Source organism: Micromys minutus (assembly GCF_963924665.1).
Source record: "Micromys minutus genome assembly, chromosome: 18".
Taxonomy (NCBI): Eukaryota; Metazoa; Chordata; class Mammalia; order Rodentia; family Muridae; genus Micromys; species Micromys minutus.
Genome location: NC_137953.1, coordinates 46,824,171 through 46,846,584, shown reverse-complemented (window position 1 = coordinate 46,846,584; position 22,414 = coordinate 46,824,171). Strand labels below are relative to the sequence as shown.

Here is a 22,414-nt window from a genome sequence, read left to right as displayed (position 1 = left end):
TTGTAAGGAACCCTCTTTAGACCACTTTATCAGGGCCACCCTAGATGTTGATGCGTTTTCTCTCTGTCTCTGTTTCTCTCTCCTCTCTTCTCTATTTTCTCCTCATCTCCACCTTTCCTTGTTCCTCTCGCTACCCACCTGTGTTCTCATCTCTATCTGTGTCTCCCTCTGTGTGTGCACGAGTGCCTGAGTGTGTCTCCCTCTGTGTGTACAGGAGTGCCTGAGTGTGTCTCCCTCTGTGTGTGCACGAGTGCCTGAGTGTGTCTCCCTCTGTGTGTACAGGAGTGCCTGAGTGTGTCTCCCTCTGTGTGTACAGGAGTGCCTGTGTGTGTCTCCCTCTGTGTGTGCACGAGTGCCTGAGTGTGTCTCCCTCTGTGTGTACAGGAGTGCCTGAGTGTGTCTCCCTCTGTGTGTGCACGAGTGCCTGAGTGTGTCTCCCTCTGTGTGCACGAGTGCCTGCGTGTGTCTCCCTCTGTGTGTACAGGAGTGCCTGAGTGTGTCTCCCTCTGTGTGTACACGAGTGCCTGAGTGTGTCTCTCTCTGTGTGTGCACGAGTGCCTGAGTGTGTCTCCCTCTGTGTGAATATACACGAGTGCCTGAGTGTGTCTTCCTCTGTGTGTGCACGAGTGCCTGAGTGTGTCTCCCTCTGTGTGTACACGAGTGCCTGAGTGTGCCTCCTGACTTGTGAGGCATCTGTTATTTTTACCAATGTCACTGTGTTTCTGCTTAATCTTGTTAGAATGCATTGTTTCTATATTCCTCGTTTTGACAGTTTGGGAGCATCTTGTGTCAAAGTTGTATTTTGTGAATTTTGTACCCAAGAAAGTTCTTGATATATTGTTTATAAATTTTTATCGAGAAGACATACAGACACAGGGATGTGGGGGATATAAAGTGCCTGTTTTTTATATGGTTACAACATGGTTATATAATTTCCCTAGAGGAAACTACAATTTCAGGGAAATTGGAATATATGTCTGAGAAAACTACATTATCAAAAGAATGGAATATATCTTAGTGATTTACTTTTTTGATAGACCAGGAACCACTTCACTAAAGAGAATAGGGAGCTTCTTAACTGAGAGAATGGAACTTTAGCTAAATTTTGTATAAGGAGGTAAGGCTTATGCCAAATGGCACTGGAGTAGAGGTAGTAAAGCGACTGCATTCATTGGTAGCTGTCAAAGTCTCCACTCACCAAATAATAGCAATAAACCAATTGCTCCATCTTATCCAGGAGGACTTAAGAAACTGGTTGGGGCAGGGGGGAGAACATAGGCCCAGTTGGCAAGGAAAGGAAAAGCATTGTTTCCCTATTTCTTATGTCAACATAAGTGACAGGCGCACTCAACTTGGATTCTGCTGAACCCATCATGTAGATACAACTTCCTTTGCTGTTCTAACCAGTCATAGGGCAAGAATGAGACGGAGTCACTGTCTCTGGGAACCAGCTGCCTACAAAAATAAATAAATACGTACATACATACATACATACATACATACATACATACATACATACATAAAAAAATCTGAGAATGTCAGTTGCTAAGTATCTAGACTTCAGGCAGTGAGAAAGGATTTTGTGAAGAATTCATTACATCTGGGGAAGGAAGTTGCTCTCTTGGCCAAACCAATATGCTTATAAAACACTGGGTGAGCTCTACGGTCACTACCAGAGAACCTCTCTTCTCTTGCTAGCATGGCTAAGCATTTGGAACCCAGAGGTATACATCTCAATTCAGGTACTGGCTTTTTCATCACTAGTTACATCACCTTATCTAGTTGTGTCCCTAACTTCTCTGAAATATGATATTGAAGTGATACTGATTTTTCCTCTGTAGGATTATAATGAAACTTGTGCAGGAATTTAGCCTGTTGTTAAGTTTTAGTTAATATTAGCTGAAACAAAAAGTTCCCCTAAGAAAGCCAACTGTGAGAAAACTTGTGTGGGTACATATCCATGTCTGTGAGCAGACTAGTCCCATCAGAGAAAGGTATATTCTGGAAAGAATTGGGTTTAACCTATGGACTGTATTACCCACAGCACTATAGATTCATCTTCCACTCCACTTAGAGTACTGAAGATTTTCATGTTAAACTATGATATGTATTGGACATTTTAAAAATAATGTGTTGGCAAGCAATTCAAATAAATTTAAAGCTAAATAATATAAAAACAAGATCTTTTAGACTAAAAGTGGTTAATTTTTCAGTAAGCCATAGATATAAGTTCTGGCCTCAGATGTGATTCAGTCTGTCATTAGCCATTAATTTTTCCTTTATAGACTTGGCTGCGGTATTCATCAGAACTTGTTCATCAGCTCCTCTCCATTGTAGTCGTGGCTGAAGACTTAGTTAGCATTGTAAGAACAAATAAATCAATATAAAATTATTTTTAGTACAACTCATTGATAAAAACAAGCAACATGTACAGCAATATTTCTCTGAAGTGTGTGTTTGTGACTTCTGATTTAATGGAATTAGAACAGCACATTTCTTTCAAGCTGTAATGTTTTAAATGTAGGGTGCCAACGTTCCATACATATTGGAAATGTTTTGTTTTGCATTCTATTCTCCAACCCTGCCAATCTAGTACTTCCTAGAAATAGATTTCTCCCAGAAATGGATGGATTGGTGTATGGATGGATGATGGATAGATGATGGATGGATGGATGGATGGATGGATGGATGGATGGATGGATGGATGGATGGGTGGATGGATGGATGGGTGGATGGATGGATGGATGGGTGGATGGATGCATGGATGGATGGATGGATGTATGGATGGATGCATGCATGGATGATGAGTAGGGGCATAGATGTAGAAGGATGGATTATTGGATGATGAATAGCTGGTACACAGATGAATGACAAAGGAGCTGTGAATTAGTAGATGTTCAGCCTCTAATATTGTGACTAATTGTCTACTATGTTGCTCACTATCACCACTATGGACTGAGAACCTCCTGGGGTGATATTTTCTTTGTCTTTTTTTAATCTCTCATCTCTTACTCAGGCCTAGAATACTTTTTAAAAGAGACTTGAGTGTATCTACTCCCACAATAAAGTTAAATTGGGTTTTATAATAGTATTCCACCAGTATTAACAGGAGTATATTTCCTATTCCTCTCCTTTTTAGTTAAATGTCTGAGTAAAAGAACTGTTAGGATAGGATGACATTTTACTTACATTGTTGGTGACACGTATAGCAGTTTACTGTTGGGTTTTGCCAATAATAATATTTTCATTGTTAGTAAATAGAATTTAAGACCACTTGTTGATATAAAAATGATCATTCTGCCCAAAATAATACATGAGTTTAGAAGGGATTTTCTGGCAATCTTAGCATTCTATCATGAAAGTAATATATTGCCATTTTGGACCCAGGTGTAATCTGATAATTTAAGAATTACTTTTTATTTAAAATAGAATTTCTTAAGATTTTTTAGAGTTGTGTGAATAGTGGTATAGTACTAAGGTGGAAGTTTGGTTCTGTTCTTTGGCTTCTGGTGGAGCTGCTCTTTTGTTTACTATCTGTGCCCAATTAAGGGGGAAGGGAACTTGAAATTCAGAAAACTCATTTCGTCGCTAAACTGATGGCTTCTCAGTGCAGATGGGATAGGATACAGCTTCATTTCCATATTTTCATTAAGACTAAGAAAAACAGCAGTAGTATCTCCTTGAAGTACACTCTTTTCCATACTCACAGGAGCTTATTATGAAGAAAAATACTCTGAAGCTTCATCAGCCGTGCTTTTGGAATATTATCTATTTTGAGCTTGCATCAGATGCATAGGGGAAGAACCAAGAATCAAAACTGGTAATTGGAACCATTAATATGATAGAGAACCTCTTTTAATGCATGGGCAAATTGAGATGCCAGAAAAGAAGTTGAAGAATCAAAAGGGTCACATTTCTCTTTCTAATAGTGTTACTTAGCATGCCAGGAGACAGTTTTGATCATATGTGATCAAATTGTAAGACTTTTAAAATGTAAAACATATAGTGTGAACTTTCATAGTCAATCACAGACACTAGGACTTTCTATGACCTTGCCTTAAGGGGTAACTGTTGGGTAAATCTGTAGGGTTGGAAGTTTCACTTGGTTTTCTTCTTGACTCATTAATTTGCTTTTATCGAGGACTATTTTTACAAGGAGAATTCTTTTTAAAAAACATTTTATCTACAAAAAAGATTATTTTTATTTTCCTTCTACTGCAGAGATTGAGCCATTTTAATTCTGAAATCCATTATCCTTGATTAAAAAGGGGCTGGGGGTACTGTCTCCCCTTTTCAGTACAAGGTGGTAATATGCCCAGGAGCAGAAGCTCAACCTTGCACCTGAGTGGGAACTTAGCAGCAACCTTAATGCTGCTATGACTATTGCCAAAGGAGAGGAAATACCTCATTCAGTAGTTTCTTTTTGGTTCCTTTGTTAGCTGCTTTAGGTCTGCCAGCATCTGTGAATCTGTGGCATGCTAACTTTTTAATTGCTTGCAGATAGGGTAAAACCTCAGACTCGCACATTCCCCAAGTCAGTTGAGTTTTAACACTGTGACTTTAAATTAAGACACAGGAATTTCTAAATGGGATGCAATTTGGGACATAGAAGAGGAGGTTAATACTGAAGAGACAAATGAACTCATTGTTTCCTGATAAGATCTATCTAATTTGAGGCTGGAATCTATCAAATCTTTCTTTTATTGCAATGAAATATTGGAAATCCTTTGATAGAGTTTGAGACATAAAGGTAGAGTAAACCAGTTTTTCATGTGCATTCAGCTGTTTCACCCAAGGGTCTATTCTTGTGACCTGTGCATTTATCTAGACTTATGGGGAGATTCTGGAGACTTTTTAAAGGGGAAAGCAGTTCAGTTTCTCCCTTGGGAAGAATGTAAAGGTTCTGCAAACTCGGGGTAGGAAAGGAACCAGATACTACCGACCTCTGATGATGGCCACACTGCTTCTCTATGACTAGTTCAGAAGCTGTTGATCCCACAGGTCTTTGGTGTCATGCAACTGCTACACCAAACAGAGGAAATGACTGTTCAATACAGTTTAGACTCTAGGCCTTTAAATATCACCAGTAATTTTTACTCAAATATTTGTGTCCTCTAAAAATCAATGTAAATTTTTTTACCACCATTCAAAATGCAGAATCATGCATAGCACCATTGGTCCAAACTTCCCTAAAACTGGCAGTAAACTCAGTGAAACCCTGAGTTATATAAAGCGAAATAATCTTAGACAAGACTGGTAGATATATGATACATCGGTCAACAATGATAGATTAATAACTGAGCCTAGGCTAGTGGATTGAGTTGAATTTTCCTCTTGACATCAGATTTATTTAGTTGCTAAGTCAGGTTTCATTTTCTAACACAGGTGTTTCCAAACACACCCTTTCTTGTCAGGTAGTTCAAGGTATAGATGATGTGGAGTCATTACTTTCTCAACTCCAGAAGTAGATTTCCACCAATCCAAGATTTGCTGGAAGGAACTGGTAAAAGTTTTAACCCATGAGTGGCATATGGGTCAAGGAGACCCATTTCAAGGGAAAACTTACATCTTAATTCTTCTGCAGTTTTCTTTGTGGACATTTCGTATCCATCAATTCATTCATTTTCTCATTTGAGAAACATTCATGAGGTCGCCTCTGTAGTACATGATAGTACTCTGGGCATTGGGGTTTGTTATTGAACAACAAACAGAAAACCTTGCATTTTTACATCTTATACTCTATGGGGAAACACATATACTGACAATACCATTATCTATCATTTTTTTAATACATCACAAAATGCAGATATTTATTGAAAGAGTCATTGATATAATGAAATGCACCAAAGAACAAACAAAATGGTCTCTGGAGGAGCAAATAAACAGATTTTAAAAGAAATAAAAGAATGTCAAAGAAGATATCAGTGCCAGATATTCTAGGAAGAAGTAACATGTGCAGGGTGCCCTAGGGAAACACACTGGAGTTTTGAGAACCTTTGAGGATCTGGTGAAAACAGACTGGTTGGTAAGTGAAGAGAAAGAAGAGAGATGGGGCTGAGTGGTAGTTGGAGGTGGAGTTGGAGAATGGCATAGAAGACTATGACTAAGAATTTGACGGTGAATAAAAATAGAAACATTTACAGGGTTTAGAGAAGTAGAGGAATGTGACCTGCCAGGTTTTAAACCAGAGCTAGATGACAGGATTTTCTGCAATGACAGATATATTTTATAATCAAAATGTCCAGTATGTCAGCCAGGACACCTTTATGGGGCACTTGAAATGTAATTAATGAACCTAAAGAACTAAAGACTTTAACTTAATGCAACTTAAATGACATTTTTTAGGAAATGTCTGGCTTATTGGGCAATAATTGTTTTACATTTTCAATGCTTGCCTTGTGAAGAACATATGTAAGGAGACAGACACGGAAGTAATAAATGATAATTCTTGTAGTCATCCCCACTAAGGCTTGCAGATTAAATTATTTTAGATTTCTTTCCTGTCATGTAGCCTCTGCTAAATCCACTCATGTGCATGCTGACAATATGTAAGTGAACTAGGGCGGTTGCTTTTCAATAGGACATTATTTGTTGCTCTGTAGGCATTAGTTTTCAGACTCCTGGTCTACTTGAGTTGGTGATAATAGACCATCCTTGCGAGTAGAGTTGACAGAATTTATTGGCAGATTGCAGGCAGCATAAAAGGCATAACATTCACATAACTTGAAGCCTGTGGCCTTGTACACTTGGTAAAGTGAAGTTTCCATTTACAAAGAGAGAAAAGACTCAGCAGCAGATTTTGGAGGGAATAGGGTATTTACTTTGGCCTTGTTTTTGCTTAAGACATCACTAGGACAGCTAAAAGAAGTTTGAGGTTGAAAAGAAATATCTGGGCTATAGTAAATATTTGATAGTTAGCAAATATAATAGTATTCCTGAATGTTAATAAGGGTTCTTGAAGTGAGGTGTTAAGAAGAAGCATTCTGAGTGCTGCTGTACAGCAGATCTCTGTGAAGGACGGGAAAGGAGGTAAGAAGACTGACAGAAGGATGGACATCAGCAGGAAGTGCTGTTCCAGGAGCCAAGTAAACAGGATTCTTTGGTACTTAGCAGATGCCATGTGGAACATGGTGATTGTTTGGCCACATGTGTTTGGTCACTACGTCACTGAGCATACACTAGCTTCTTCTGATTCTGTTAAGTTGTGATACATAAGACCCTAGCTTTGTTTAGCCGTGTATATTTTAATATGGCCATAGCCAACCACATCACCTATAGGAGCCCAACAGCCCTATACCTGAATTTCTCAGTTTATACGGATTACTGCTTTTCTCCATCTTTTCATGTATTGATACTCTATTTAAAATGTCTTTTCTCTTTCAGTCTCTATGGAAATCTTGTTTATCTATTTTGTGTCTACTCAAATGTCTTGTCTTTTTTGGCACATTGTCCTCTTTCTGCAAGTTTCTTTTAAACCACACTTGCAACCTTAGTGTAAATGCCATGAATCCACTGCCATGAAAGCCATTTTATATTTTATCTCAGATGAAGATTTAATACACACATGTTATTTTAGACCCCTAGGAACATGTGCAGAACATTAGTAGAATATTGATATGCGCATTGACTGTGCTATACAAAACCTTGTTTTAAAATACCTCTTCTTCCATATGCTATGTATTAATTGCTTCTAAGTTTGCTAAGTAACTAAAATTTTTGAATGCCTCATTTCTTTACTTTCAATGAAAAATGACCAGTGTTCCATGAAAATGAGATATGAGTTGTAATAAATTTATTAGTTTATTGTGAATATTGTGGACCAAGTTAAAACATTTTTAATGTAAACAATTTGACAACCAAATGTTTACAAGGAAGACTCATAAAGATTATTGCTTTTCTCCATGTTTTTATGTCTATAATAATACTGCTTGCTTCACATGTACTCAGTCTTATGCCTTAACTACAGTTGGACTTACCATTTTGTACTCTGCATTTCCTGCTGAAGTCCCTTTAAGTCTTTGCCACTTGGTAGCAGCATGATATCTTCTGATTCTTCCTTTGTCCCCAAGTGCCATATTATTTTGGATCAACAGAGAATCATAGAATGAGGTGCTGTAGCCAAAATCAATATTTGTAACTTTTCATTAGACTTTAAAACGATATGTGAAAATTTTATAGCAGTGCATCAGGTAGGATAGTTACATGGGGTGCTGAGTCTCCTGTTAATGGCTTTGTAAAGCTTGGACTGGGAAAGTTACATGGGGTGCTAAATTTCTGTTAATGGCATTGCAAGCCTCAGGCAAAAAAAGACGCACAGTTGTTCTTTCCTGAAAGTAACTGTGGGAAGTTGCCTTGAGGAGGCTAGCTCTGTAACAATATGTACTGGAGAGATTTTTATTGAGTCTTTCCATTGATGTTGTCAAATGGAGTTTACTGAAGACCACCTTTTATTTCAGAACTGTAGATAGAGCTGTGAGTTATAGATCATCTCAAACTTTTTAAAATATACAGAATCAGTCAAAAAATACCTTTCTTTGTTAGATTTAGGCTAGATTTTCTGGGCTTCACTTGGGAAATTGCTGTATATATCGTTACTTTATCTTGATATTTATTACAAACTTTCCTTATTTTATTGCTTTCTCACTATTTTTAATTTATATTATTTTCTCCAGTGACATGAGGTACAATTGTTCTGCTCTGTAAACTAACTTTGGGGTGCTTACCCCACTTCTTTATCAGTGAGCTAAAAAGAGTTCTTTTTACATGTTGTATTTGATCCACTGACATCTTCTAGTCCGTTAACACACAGCTATTCCCTAGTCTCTCTTTGTCTTCATTTGACCCAACCTAACATGTAGACCTGGAATTTCACAAGCTCTCTCCTTGTGCATCTTTTAGCACAGGTGCCACTGGAACGTTCATTTATTGCACAGTGGGTTGTCTCCTGTGGGTCTCTCTTACCTTACCCTCCAGCTCCAGTGCCTGTAGAGGTCATCCAAGCCATCACCATTCAAACATCATGTAAGGTACAAGAGGATGGCTTCATACTGTCTTTTTGATTCTCAGATAATCATTGGTACTGATTTTTCTACTTTCATCTGTTCTTCTTAGAGTTAGTTCTAAGGAAAACAAAAATGTACATATATTAAACATGAATAAAAACAACTTAATAAACTAAAAACTTGAGGTAGGCTATAAGAAGAAATGTAAGAATGGGTGACGGGCGACTGCTGACTTGGTCACTGCATATTGAGCATATATACAATTATGTCATTTTATTAAACTCTTAATTTTGAGAAGACAGTGACCCTGCTAGTTTATTATGAAATGATTAAAGGAAAATTCATATTTGCTACTCATTAGTGGACCTGGTCCCATCATGCTAGCTTAATTCAAACCTTTCAAGTCAGTATTTGTACATCTTCGAAAACAGAAGTTACCTGGAAGATAAGCCCAGATAAATGCATTTATAGCAAGGAGCAGGCAGGAGATGGGCTGTAGGGGGCAGTGCAGCGTGTTCTGTGTGTCACCTGTGGCTGGAGGGGTCATGGAATCAGATACCTTCTTAGGTCCCTGGAAAGATAGCAAGACCTTCTGAAGGTTTCTGGTCTGGTTTGGTTTGGTTTTTTGATATATGGTTCTTAGATACAGATTTTTCTTGGAATCCTATTTTAATGAGACTTTTTATAATCTCTATTCTCATGTTTTCGATGCCAGTATAAAAGAAAGAATGGCAGTCATAGTCAGTGCTGTGTGCTTTTTCCTAAAACGCGCTCATGTTTGGAGATAGCTTCCTGGCTCAACATGGTATATAAGAAAGCTGGCTTTCTTAAGGCTAAATTTACAAGTCTCTTGGCCCAAGGAAGAAGATTAATTGGATCTTAATTCAGGAGTCTCCCAATTGAGTATAAAAGCAATGACATTTACGAATGAAGTGTTGCACCATGTGACGGAGGTCCTGGCTGCTGGGATTGCTTTCTTCCTGGTGGAGGCAAAGGGAATAAAAGCTGTAGACTTTGGAGAAAATAATAGTATGGGCCTAATCTTCATTCATTCTTCACTCATTCTCCAGATTTTATTCCCCTCTCAGTCCACCCTCTAATTGTTCTACATCCCATACCTCCTCCCTGCATTCCCCTGTGTCCTCAAGGATGTCCCCACCTTCCCCCACCCCACTAGACCTCTATACCCCTTGGGACCTCCAGTCTCTTGAGGGTTAGGTGCATCCTCTCTGACTGAACCCAGACCCAGCAGTCCTCATATGTTTGGGGGCTTTTATCAGCTGGTGTATGCTATCTGGTTGGTGATCTGGTGTATGAGAAATCTCTGGTGTCCAGGTTAATTGAGACTGCTGGTCCTCTTCCAGAGTTGCCCTACTCCTCAGCTTCCTCCAGCTTCCTTCGAATTCAGTGACAGAGGTCAGCAGCTTCTGCCCATTAGTTGGATGTAAATATCTGCATCTGATTCTTTCAGCTACTTGTTAGGTCTTTCAGAGGGCAGCCATGACAGGTCCCTATTTGTGAGCGCTCCATACCCTCAGTGACAGTGTCAGGCCTTGGGGCCTCTCCCTGAGCAGGATCCCACTTTGGGCCTATCACTGGGCCTTCTTTTCCTCAGGCTCTTCTTTATTTCTATCCCTGCAGTTCTTTCAGACAGGAGCAATTATGGGTCAAAGTTTTGACTGTGGGATGGCAACCCCATCCAGCCCTATCTTTCTGCGGAGGTGGGCTCTATGAGTTGCCTCTCCCCACTGTAGGGCATTTCATCTGGGGTCCCTCCCTTTGAGTCCTGAGAACTGCTCACCTCCCAGGTCTCTGCCAACCTCCTACCTCTCAGGTAGCCTGTTTCTCCTCTTTCTGTTGCCCCTTTGGGCTTCAGTCCTTTTTCCCCACCCAATACCGGATCATGTTTCCCTTTCAACTCCCCAATCCTGTTCCATTTCTCTCAAGGTTCCTCCTTCACTATACCCCCACCTCCTTTGTGGTTTCTCTCTTCTCCCTCCCAAGTGGGACTGAGGTGTCCTAACTTGGGACTTCAGCTTGTTGACCTTTTTGAGTTCTGTGGACTGTATCCTTCCTATTCTGTTTGTTTGATTGTTTGGGTTTTTGTTTTTGTCTTTGTTCTCGGCTAATATCCACTTATTAGTGAGTACATACCGTGCACGTTCTTTTGAGTCTGAGTTACCTCATTCAGGATGATGTTTTCTAGTTCTATCCATTTGCCTTCAAAACTCAGGATGTCCTGTTTCTTAATAGCTGAGTAGTATTCCATTGTGTTAATGAACCACATTTTCTGTATCTATTCTTCTGTCGTGGGACATCTGGGTAGTTTTTAGCTTCTGGCTATCACAAATAAAGCAACTATGAATATAAGTGGGATGTGTGCCCTTGTGGCATGGTGGGACATCTTTTGGTTATATTCCCAAGAGTGGCTGAGTCTTCAGGCAGATCTATTTCCAAGTTTTCTAAGGAACCTTCAAATTGAAGTCCAGAGTGGTTGTGCCAGTTTGCAGTCCCACCAGTAATGGAGGAGTATTCTTCTTTCTCTACATCCTTGACAACATATGTTGTCACTTGGGGTTTTGATCTTCCATTCTGATTCGTGTAAGGTAGAATCTCAGGGCTGTTTTGATTTACATTTCTCTGATCACTAAGGGCTTTGAACATTTCTTTAGGTGCTTCTCAACCATTTTGAGATTCCTCTGTTGTGAATTTTTGGTTTAGGTCTTTACCCCATTTTTTGATTGGGTTGTTTGGTTTTTTGGTGGTTAGCTTCTTGAGTTTTTTATATATTTTGGAAATTAGCCCTCTATCAGATGTGGAGTTAGTGAGGATTTTTTTTCTAATATGTAGGTTGCTGATTTGTCTTATTGATTATGTCCTTTGCCTTACAGAAGCTTTCCAGTTTCATGAGGTCCCATTTATCAATTCTTGATCTTAGAGCATGAACCACTGGAGTTGTGTTTAGGAAATTTCCCCCTGTGCCAATGAGTTCAAGGCTCTTTCCCACTTTCTCTTCTATTAGTTTCAGTGTATCTGTTTTTATGTGGAGGACCTTGATACACTTGGACTTGAGCTTTGTACAAGACAACAATGATGGATCAATTTGCATTCTTCTACCTGCTGACCAACAGTTGGACCAGCACCATTTCTTCAAAACACTATCTTTTTTCCACTGAGTGGTTTTATCTCATTTGTCAATGATCAAGTGACCATAGGTGTGTGGTTTTATTTCTGGCTCTTCAATTCTATTCCATTGACCAACCTGTCTGTCCCTGTACCAATACCATGCAGTTTATTATCACTATAGCTCTGTAGTACAGCTTGAGGTCAGGGATGGTGTTTCCCCCAAATGTTCTTTTATTGTTGAGAATAGATTTTGTTATCCTGGGTTTTTTTGTTATTCCAAATGAATTTGTAAATTGTTCTTTCTAACTCCATGAAGAATTGAATTGGTATTTTGATGGAGATTGCATTGAATCTGTAGCTTGGTTTTGGCAAGATGGCCATTTTTACTATATAAATCTTGCATATTCCATGAGTATTTCTTTAGAAATAGATATTTTGTAGAGTCGTCTCCTCTTCAGTTTAGTGTGGATTGACTCATAGACACTAGTATGAAGAGCTTTACTCATTTTATGAAATGTTATGGGAGATATTCATATATTCTGCTGCCATCTACTAGACTTGATTTTACTTCATGTGATCATTTCAAAGGCCTTATATTCCTTATGAACTGGATCTAGTTGCGCAAATGGGGAAAAAGATTTAGGGTTTTCAGATTAAGTATGAGTCATATGTAAATAGAAAAGCAGCACATTTAACATAATTCCTCACGTTCATTAAATATCTTCCTATAGTAATTTATCATTTGTACAACAATGTTGTTCAAAGTTAATGATGTACAATGTTAACAAGAGGTTGTTAGTGTTTGAAACATTTAATGATTTTCATTATTGTGATGAAATTGAACAATACCAAACGTAAAAATTTAACCATCTAACTGTGCTTACAATTCAAAGACGGGAAATAGAGTCATGTCATCCGCTACCATCACCATTTTGTTACCTAGGACTTTAGGACACTTTATCCGCTAATGAAGTTCTCCATATCCCAGTTGACAGCTTCTGTGTCTATTATGGAGGACCCAAATCTAAAGATGCCTAGTACTCTCAGCTCCTTTTATCATCATTAATTTCACATTCTTTGTGTCTTGCTGGGCATAATTAAAAGCTATCACACCGATTTCTCCAGCTATAAAACTTGCAACATAACAGAGAACAAGAATAAAAAGATAAAGACAATGGTAGTGAGTCTCGTCATACTTAAAGCTTCCTGGTTGAGATAGTGGGCATGGAGTCCAGCAGAAGCCCTGGGGAGGATACCTCGCTCAAGCACTTTCCCTCCTAGTTATGTAGTTAACGTTCTATAAGCCTTTGTCGTGTTGGCTTTAGAATGGGTGTGTCATAAGTATGTTTTGCTTTTTACCTTAATAAATGTTCTAGGAAACTTAGGAATTATGTTCTTAAATATAACAGAGTATTTGTAGATAAAATGAGTTTTACAGACATTAATAGATATATTGTTTATGTCAGCTATCTAAGTGTTTCTGACTTAATGGCATTCCCTGCTATGATATTTAAATATAAATATGCCTAGAATAAAAAAAGTGAACAAGTTAACTTTTAACAGGGCTGTTTTACCAGCTCCATAATTGACATTCTGTCACTGTTCAGACTTTATTTCATTTCTGCACAACTCAATATATAGATTTTTATACAAACCTTTTGCCAAGCACTAGACAATAGTGCCTTCGGCAGATGAAACTTGGACAGTTAAGTTGTTTGTTGTCCACAGGAAAGCCTTATTGTATCACCAGGACAGCTTCTGTTAACAGCCCAGGATGAAAATTGGTGACACTCTAAAACTCAAACTATCGATGAGAACTTCCCAAGTCCTAAAAAGACTTTAAAATTAAGCCTTTTAAGGCCATCCAGTCATTATTACATTAAGCAGGAGATGGTGATGGCTCATAAATTGGTTTTCCATTTTATTTAAACAGGATCTGGCAGAATATAAATGAAATCATTGAAGTTCACTTATCTCATGATAATTCTTCACATCTTTTCAATATGCGTATGAGGCTGAAATTGTAGATGATCTCTGATTATTTCTGTTAGACTATTTATTAAAAAAATTACTTTTAGAGGGTTTCCCCCAGTTTCTCTTCATTTTGGTATGTCTTGAAAAGCTCAGGATTCCTTGACATTCTTATTTTCCTGTAAGGGCTTCATGCAAGTCTTTGAAATTGTAGAGAATTAACAAGCCATGATTCATACTTCATTGTCGGTATTTCTTAAAGGTTCTAGTTTAATATTGGATAATAATTTCAAAACCATTCCTGTCTCAGTCTTTTGATCAGATTTTAGTGTTCTTCATTCACTGTGGGTGCTATAAAACTTTGTTTTGATAAGTCCATTTCCTTTTTTGTTAAACAGTTGGCATCTGACTTGAAGCCACTTTATATAAACCTCCAACTGATGATTTATAATCTTATTCAAGTTTTTTCCATGTAGCATCCTTCTGATCTTTACTCATGAAGATATATGCCCAGTTACCTACGTTAGGTTTTAGGCTTGTGAACCTACTTTAGTTAGATGAATGCGTGGGTGGCTGCATTTTGTTTGTTTTGAGGGTTTTTGTTTTTGTCTTACCTATCTAGAGGGTTAGAGTCCAGTGTGACATGGGGAACAACTAGCAGGCAAGGTGGCTGGAGAGAGAAGCTAAGAGCTCACATGTTAAACCACCAAAAAAAAAAAAAAAAAAAAAAAAAAAAAAAAAAAAAAAAAAAGACGAAAGAAAGAAAGAAAAAGAAAAAAACTGAAGCAATGAAGGCCCCTGAGCCTTTATGTTTTGAGATATGACATCCTTTCCCCTGCTGGGTTGACCATACAATCCTCTCATTATTAGACACGTGTTCTCCACTGTGCCGCATTCACAGCCCTTACTGTATTTAGCCGTCCTGTTGTTTCCAGAGTCTAGTCTGTGGGACCTAGGTTACTGAGCCTTCTTTGCTGTTATATCTATGTAATAGTCTTTGTTTTATTCCCAACAGAGGAAGGTAATATCGCGCCATTTGTCCTTAGATCCAGCAGTGTTTTGTTTCTACCATCTTATTAATCCACTATTTGAGGGGAAGATCTTGCTGGTCTCTACTTGGGGTTCTGTCTGTCTCTCTTCTGTTGTGTATTTTTCTGAGGGTTAAGTCATCTTCTATGTGAGGCAAAGCTCCCATTTGTGCTTTTAATTTTATGTTCTCTCCAAACTTTTAGCACCATTCTTTGTTACTTTTCTTTTTTCAACCCTCTGTATTAGCGTGTATTTGTTTTCTATATCTGTCATATCTTTTTTATTCTACATATCAGCTTGTTCATTCTCTTCATACCCTAAAGAAAGTTTTTCTTCACCTACAATCTGCTAAGACACTGCCTTCTTTTCTCTACCAAGTTTATCTGAAAAGTTTGACTAGGCTCCTTCTTGCCATTTTTTTTTCCCCACTGACTTCAATCTGTCTTGGAACATTTCTGTGCAAATTTTAGCCCTGGCTGTATTTGAATAGAAGTTGCTGTGAAATCTTCTGATGCCTGGAAACCATCCTGATAGTTTCTGACTTAATCAGTCAGCAATAAGCATCTGTTGATCATTTTCCACTCATCCAGAGAATTCTGATGTGCATCTAGGGGGAAACCTCTGCACCATCAGTGCAGTAACCTCCCAGCTGTCCCTCTGCCTTCTAGCTCCTTACCTTCAGAAGTGCTCACAGTGGGAGCCATTTGCCTTTTCCTCTTTCCCTTTCTCGGTGCCTGCTTTCCCAGTCCTCTCTTTGTGCCCCTTTTCCTAGTCCCCAGTCACAATCTGCCCAAATAATAGACCACTACATTTATGTAATCTCGACTGGTGATGGTATTTTTTTGCTCAGATTCTATCTACCTGATTTCTGCCCCACAGTCACCACCCCCATTACACACTGACTGCCTGTGCACACTCTTCTCCTCCTCCATTGCCACTGACACCATGTCAGGAAGGGTGTTGTTTTACCAACTTTCCCTGCTAGCTTCTGCTTCCCCAGCTGTCTCTCCTGTATCCATCACACTCTTCTTCAACCTCATCTTCCTTTTCCCATGACCAGTTAGTACCTCAGTCCTATGCATCCTATATTAGAAATTACTTCTTAATTTGCTATTCCTTTTCTATTTTCACAGCCATTCATCATTCTCTGGGTGTGTATGGATGATTGTTAGAAGTTCCTAGCCAGTCCTTACTGGATCCAACAGTGTTGTAGTATGGGTTTTCAGGCACAATTCTTTTCACTATCCTTTAAAACCTTCCAAGTCTCCTTATTGGCCATAATGAAATGCAAACATTTAGCAGGAAATTCAAGACTCCTGCCAGCATTTTTCCACACGTTCCGTGTTGTCCCTAGATGGGGCTGCTGGCAGTTGTCCACAGCCCCTTGTCTTATGACCTAAATTTTTTCTCAAGATCATAGACAGGGAGGTTTGTGTCATACATATCCTAGCTTATATACACTTTTCTTGTGTTATATACTTCAAAATTCTGCATGGGCTACTAGCTTGAAGTTTCTACTTGCTTGTATCTCACATAACTCTTGTGTGTGTACATGTTAACAGATGGCTGTAGCTAATTGTTATCCTGATACAGTGTCACAAGCTTTGCTTGAGATCTGGGTAGTATTCTCTCTCTCTCTCTCTCTCTCTCTCTCTCTCTCTCTCTCTCTCTGTGTGTGTGTGTGTGTGTGTGTGTGTGTGTGTGTGTGTGTGTGTGTTGGTGCTTGTTGGTGCTTGTTGGTGTATTCTGTTCTGGGATATCTAATATTTGAATTTATTGACAAAACAAATGTCCTAGAAAGTTGACTCCATTTACTCTTGGTTTTTGTTCTTTGTTTGGGGTTCTTCATTTTGTTTTTGTTTTGCTGCTTGTTTTCATTTGGTGTCCCTCAATTTTCAATTCCAAATTGTCCTTCTGCTCTATTGAAAAAAAAAAAAAAATGGAATTTCTCATCAGTAGCGAACAACAGTGCCAGTCTGTGTGAGACTGTTAATGATTCACTTATAATGCCAGCAGACACAGAGAGGCTTGAGAAATTAGATGTAGAGCATCATTACCTTTCTAGGCGTTGTTGGAAATGGCATAGTACTTAATACAACATTTTCAGAGACGAGGAAATTCAGTTAGGAAAGTGAGCTCTGTATGAGCGTCTGGATAATAGATCACTTTTTACTGTCTGTGTTGCCTTCCAAGGGCATTCTCTGCAGGGAGCCATCATTGCAGTTAGACAGAGAGTATATTGTACTTCTCCTTGTGGATGAGATGAGCTTAGACTTTGTTTTTAGTTATATACATCATTTTTAGAGAACATGTTTTAAAATGTTTGTTAAAGTGATAATGGTTAGGAATTCTCTGAACTTTTGGCTACCCATTTGAAGATGGTGTTATTGACAGCTTTCGGGGCTGTTGGCTGTTGGGTAAGGAGCCTGAGCACTGTGTGAGCCAGCATGCTTGCAAACTCCCTCCCGGGAAAACATCTCCATGTTCTCTCCATGTTCTCTCCATGCCTTTGGAATCCTTCTGTTTTCGGGTCGCTGAAATGAGTACGCTCTAGATGCATTTTGGGTCTTATGGAGAAGGCATTTAATAAAATAGTTGGTTGCATTCATAGTTTGTAGCAGTGGAAGAGAGGGAAACTAACTGGTCCAAGGGAGATTGAAGGAGAACTGAGATCCGAAAGTGTAAAATGAGCTGTGAAGTGTAATATAAATGCAAATTCCTTCCATGGTCTAAGACCTGACACTCCCACCTCTGCTGCCTTTCTCCCCATACCTGCTCTAGTAAAAGAATGTGCGTTTCCCTGCAGGGCAGCAAAGCCTTCTGCTGAACAGCCAGGATTGTGATTTCTCAATTCTTCAACTTTGATTTCTTTCTGTGATCCTTGTATATTAAATGTAAAGTATTCTACTGCTACCTTGAAAGCAATGGTATTTCTCAGCAGTTCTAAACAATGGTATCAATATATTTGAGGCTGTTAGTGGCTCCTTTATAATGTTCCCTGGTATATGAAAGTTAGAACCATACATGGGCATGTGTGTACACAATGTGAGTTTCATCATGATAGCCTTACCTTAGTCAGCTGTAGGATCAGGTCAAACAGTTTCTGTAAACTTGCTCATCACAAATCATGCCGGAGCCAGTACTTTGCAGGTCAGGCCACCAGGAAGAAGAAAGTGATAGAAGTTAGTGAAGACAGATGATCTGGGTACTCTGAGCAAGAGTTTGCTTGTCCTTATGGTCTCCACCCCTGTTGCTGTGAGTGCAGCAGAAACTGATAACCCCGGCAGAGAGGCACACGTATGGCTGAGGAGCCATTCCTGAAAATGGAGCAGGGACGAGAGTGACAGCTGCAGATGAGGTGCTGAGACACAGTTGGTAGCAACATCAGAGTGCCCCACTGCCACCCTTCGCATGCCAGTGTCCCTCCTATGCCATTCTGTTACCAATAGGGAAGGCTCCTGTCCTGCCGTACTCTAATGCCGTGGGGAAACCATAAAAGCACCTATCCTGACCCAATTGCACATCACAAGCTCCTATAACAACAGAGCTAATGAGTCAGGACTCTCTGAAGTCACAGAACTTATGCAGTGTCTCTATATATTAAGGGAACTTGTTGGAATGACTGATAGTCTATAGTCCAACTAACCCAACAATGTGCAGCTGTGAATGGGAAGTCCAAGAATCTAGAAGTTACTCAGTCCCATGAGGCTGGAGTTTCTTCTGGTCTTCTGTATAAACTGGAATCCTGAAGAAGTAGGTTCCAACAGAAGGTGTGGCCCAGATTAAAGGTGTGTACCACCATGCCTAGATCAGGAAATTGCTTTGTCCCAGGCTGACTGCTGGGATTAAAGGCCTGTACTAATTGTGGGCCTAAGCTTTTCATGGCCAATATGTCTAAAGATCTCCATGTCGAGAACCAGATAGAAGCCTGTATCTTCCAGTCTCAAGATCTGGATCATAGCTGTGCCCTCCATTTCTGGATTGTAGTTTATTCCAGATGTAGTCAATTTGACAACCAGAAATAGCCATCACAAAAACCTTCTATATAACTTATTTTTTATTCAAAAAGCTAATATTCTATAGTCCAAACTTGCTCAACATCCTCAAAATACAAAAACCACCAAATTGTAACTGTGTGTGTGTGTGTGTGTGTGTGTGTGTGTATGTTTGTGTGTAATCATTAATACGATCATATAGCTGAGGGTTTTTTAGCATGGCTCATTGTATTTATGGGTGAAAAATTCTAATAACCAGTGGAGATAATAAATATATGAAGATGTTAGGGAAAGTTTCATAACCAATTTATGATATTGATTCTATAGTAATAATTTATGATATAATGTAGTCTGATCCAATGAACTATCTCTGGCAAGCAGGGGGACATGGAAAGTGTATTTTTAGGTAACGATCCTTGCTACCCTTATACTTGTATGAAGTGAGCGCTTCTGAGGATAGAATGTTAGACCTGGGCATGGGTGCATTGATATGCATTCCCTTGTACCCTGCATGTAGGCCACACACACTATAACGGAGAGTTTGTGTGGTTATTAACAGCTGCATTAATAGCAGGTCTTGGCCCTCAAACTTCACGTTCTTGATTCATTTTTACTTGCAAAAAGAGTGACCAGCATGCTCTCTGTCATCAGAACAGTGCCACTGTGAAAGTCTTTGTCGATGAACACAACGACTTCAAATAATCTCGCCCAGGTGGGAACTTTCAAGGCTTGTTTAATGTCTGTCATAAGACATGATTTAACTCTTTTCTGTAATAAATAATATAAAATAAAAGGGGAAAAACATATGTTATCCAATCACTTTTTTCCTGACAATTATTTCCTTTCCTGACAAATCTCCTTCCTCACTATCCTCTATACCTGCCTGTACTTCCCCCTATTTCCAGAGTTTTTACCTCAATCAGATAATAATTTCAGACTGTAGGCACTAGTTATCTTGGTACTGATAACCTTGTTAGTTAAATTAGTCAGTCAGTTAAGTAAGCACATACTTTGTGTTAGGATTGAAAGAACGAAGACACTGAGTTGAAGGTGCACAGCTCACCTGCACCCCTGGCTGCCTGCATCCATACCCACCCTTCTTCCCAGTTCTCACTTTGTTACATGCTTGAGGCTACACTCCGGCATGGTGACATGCTTGGGGAAGTCTCGGCTCTTTTAACCCTCGGGGCTCTTCATGGTTTACCTTACAGTTTCCTTAGCACTTATGCTTGTGGTAGCAGTGGTGAGAAACATGGTCAGCACGTCTGAGGAAAAGTCTGCTAATGCCCTTACAACGTAGGTCTTTTGTGTCTGATTGAAAGATAACATGAAGAATTTTCCAGTTTGTTCCCATCAGTGGTGTCATTTGTAAAGTGCTGTGTTGAATTGTGACATCCATTTTGCAGTCTAAGTCTGCTAATAAGTGAAAAGTGAAAAGACCCTGAGCTTTTTAGCCAGAAGGCAAGTAATTCTGCCGTGGCCCTACCTCGGCGTTGTCCTTGTTTGCTCAGCCTGTGTTCCATACCCTGATCTGGCACTGAAGAAGCTTTATAAGGTGTTATTGTGTGTCTCTGTATTGTGTGTCTTTGTATTGTGTGTCTTTGTAGGCATTTTCAAGTATCTTCTTGCTGTGTTTAGGAATAAGTTAGCTTTCTCCAAACAGATACACTCTTGAGCGGTTTGGGAGAGGGACCTGGGTGAGGAATGTCTTTGTGATTCATCTGATTTGTGGAATGAAGGAGTGGGTTTTGCTGTGGCAACTCATGGCTTAGCTAACAATGTCAGAGGTCACAGTTTATGCCAGTGTTACCACTGTTCACATGTTATTTAGGAATTATTTCTTGGAAAGGTAGCTTACTCCCTGTTCTACCAATGCTTTCTATATTATTGTGAGTAGCATATTCCCTATATTAAATCATTTCTAAATAAAACAGCTGAAGTGTTTTCTGTTGCCTACTTACCACTTTCATCAAATTTTATAATACTTTCAGCAGAAATAATCCTGGATAAGACAGTTACATACACACTAAAGAGTAGTTATTACTTGAACCAAGTCATTTGACAAAAACTCAAACCTCTTCCCATGACACTACAACTAGAAAGTCAGTAAAAGCTGTTATATTTTTATTTCTGGTAGATGGCTTTCTACTTTTCATTTTATTTTTTTACTCTAAATTATCCTGGTATTCCCACATACAGATACCCATGAGCCCCTTGTCTTTCAGAACACAAATCTATCCTTTTGTATTTTTATATTCTTTGAGAATTTCATGCATGAGTACTGTATTTACATCATTTTCACCCTTCCCTCTGACCTCTTCAAATCCCTGCATGACCCTCAACTGCCTCCCAATTTCAGGGTTGCTTGGATGTGCTTGTGTTTAGGGCTGGCCACTGGGATTAGATAACCTATCAACAGTCTTACCCCTGAAAAAGACTGATTCTCACTGTCTTAGACAGCAGTCACTGATCTGTTGCCTGTAACTCTTCATTTTGGGCATGACCCTGTGAAATCTTGGTTGGCTTGTTGTCAACTAGAGGTGGCATTATTCAAGTCTTACTTAGCCAATCATATTGTTTAGATGTTGTGGGTATAGCTTTTCTGTCATTTCTAGAAGACACGATCTAGGGGCAGGTCTCATGGGCCTCTGGCTCTTACAGTCTGAATGCCCTGTATTCTGTAATGTTCTCTGAGTCTTAGATGTAGGGATTGCAATGCAAGTGTATCAGTTTGCCTTGGACAGCCTATCTTCCTGCCGCTTATTTCCTGCATTTTGACCAAGTGCTTTCATGTGCTACAAAAGGAACTCACCTGATGTTTTACATATTTAGAATACAATTATAAATTCTACTTATTTAGGAAAATGGCTATAATAGATTCTCCTCTAGGGTTTTTTTTATCTCCATCTGTGAGTGGTTGGTTAGGTTTGTAGAACAAGGAATGAATTTACTCCTCTTGAACAAGTTTAAGACCAATTAGACAGCTGTTGGCTACTTCCAAGATTATAGTACCACTCTTAAACCACTGGGGGAATCTTGCACAGGCTATAAGGGAACAATAAGGAGGGTGGTACTCGTAACTTGAGGAGGCAGAGGAGAAGCAATATAAACTGAGAAAGGAAGGATAATATTAATGATATGTTTCAGAAACACAAAGAATAAATAAATATGACACACATTTATAAATTAATTTTTATTGCATATTCTCTGTATTACATTTTAAATATTATCCCCTTTCTCCCCTCTCCCATACACCACTCCTCAACTTACGTTCATGAAGGTGCTTCCTCT

The 22,414-nt window shown here is 39.1% G+C and overlaps 1 protein-coding gene across 1 annotated transcript in view; it reads left to right on the top strand.

Moving 5' to 3' along the window:
- Positions 1-22,414, top strand: part of EXOC4 (exocyst complex component 4) — a 715,182-nt gene that overhangs the window by 386,435 nt on the left and 306,333 nt on the right. The gene's annotated exons all lie outside the window — the stretch shown is intronic.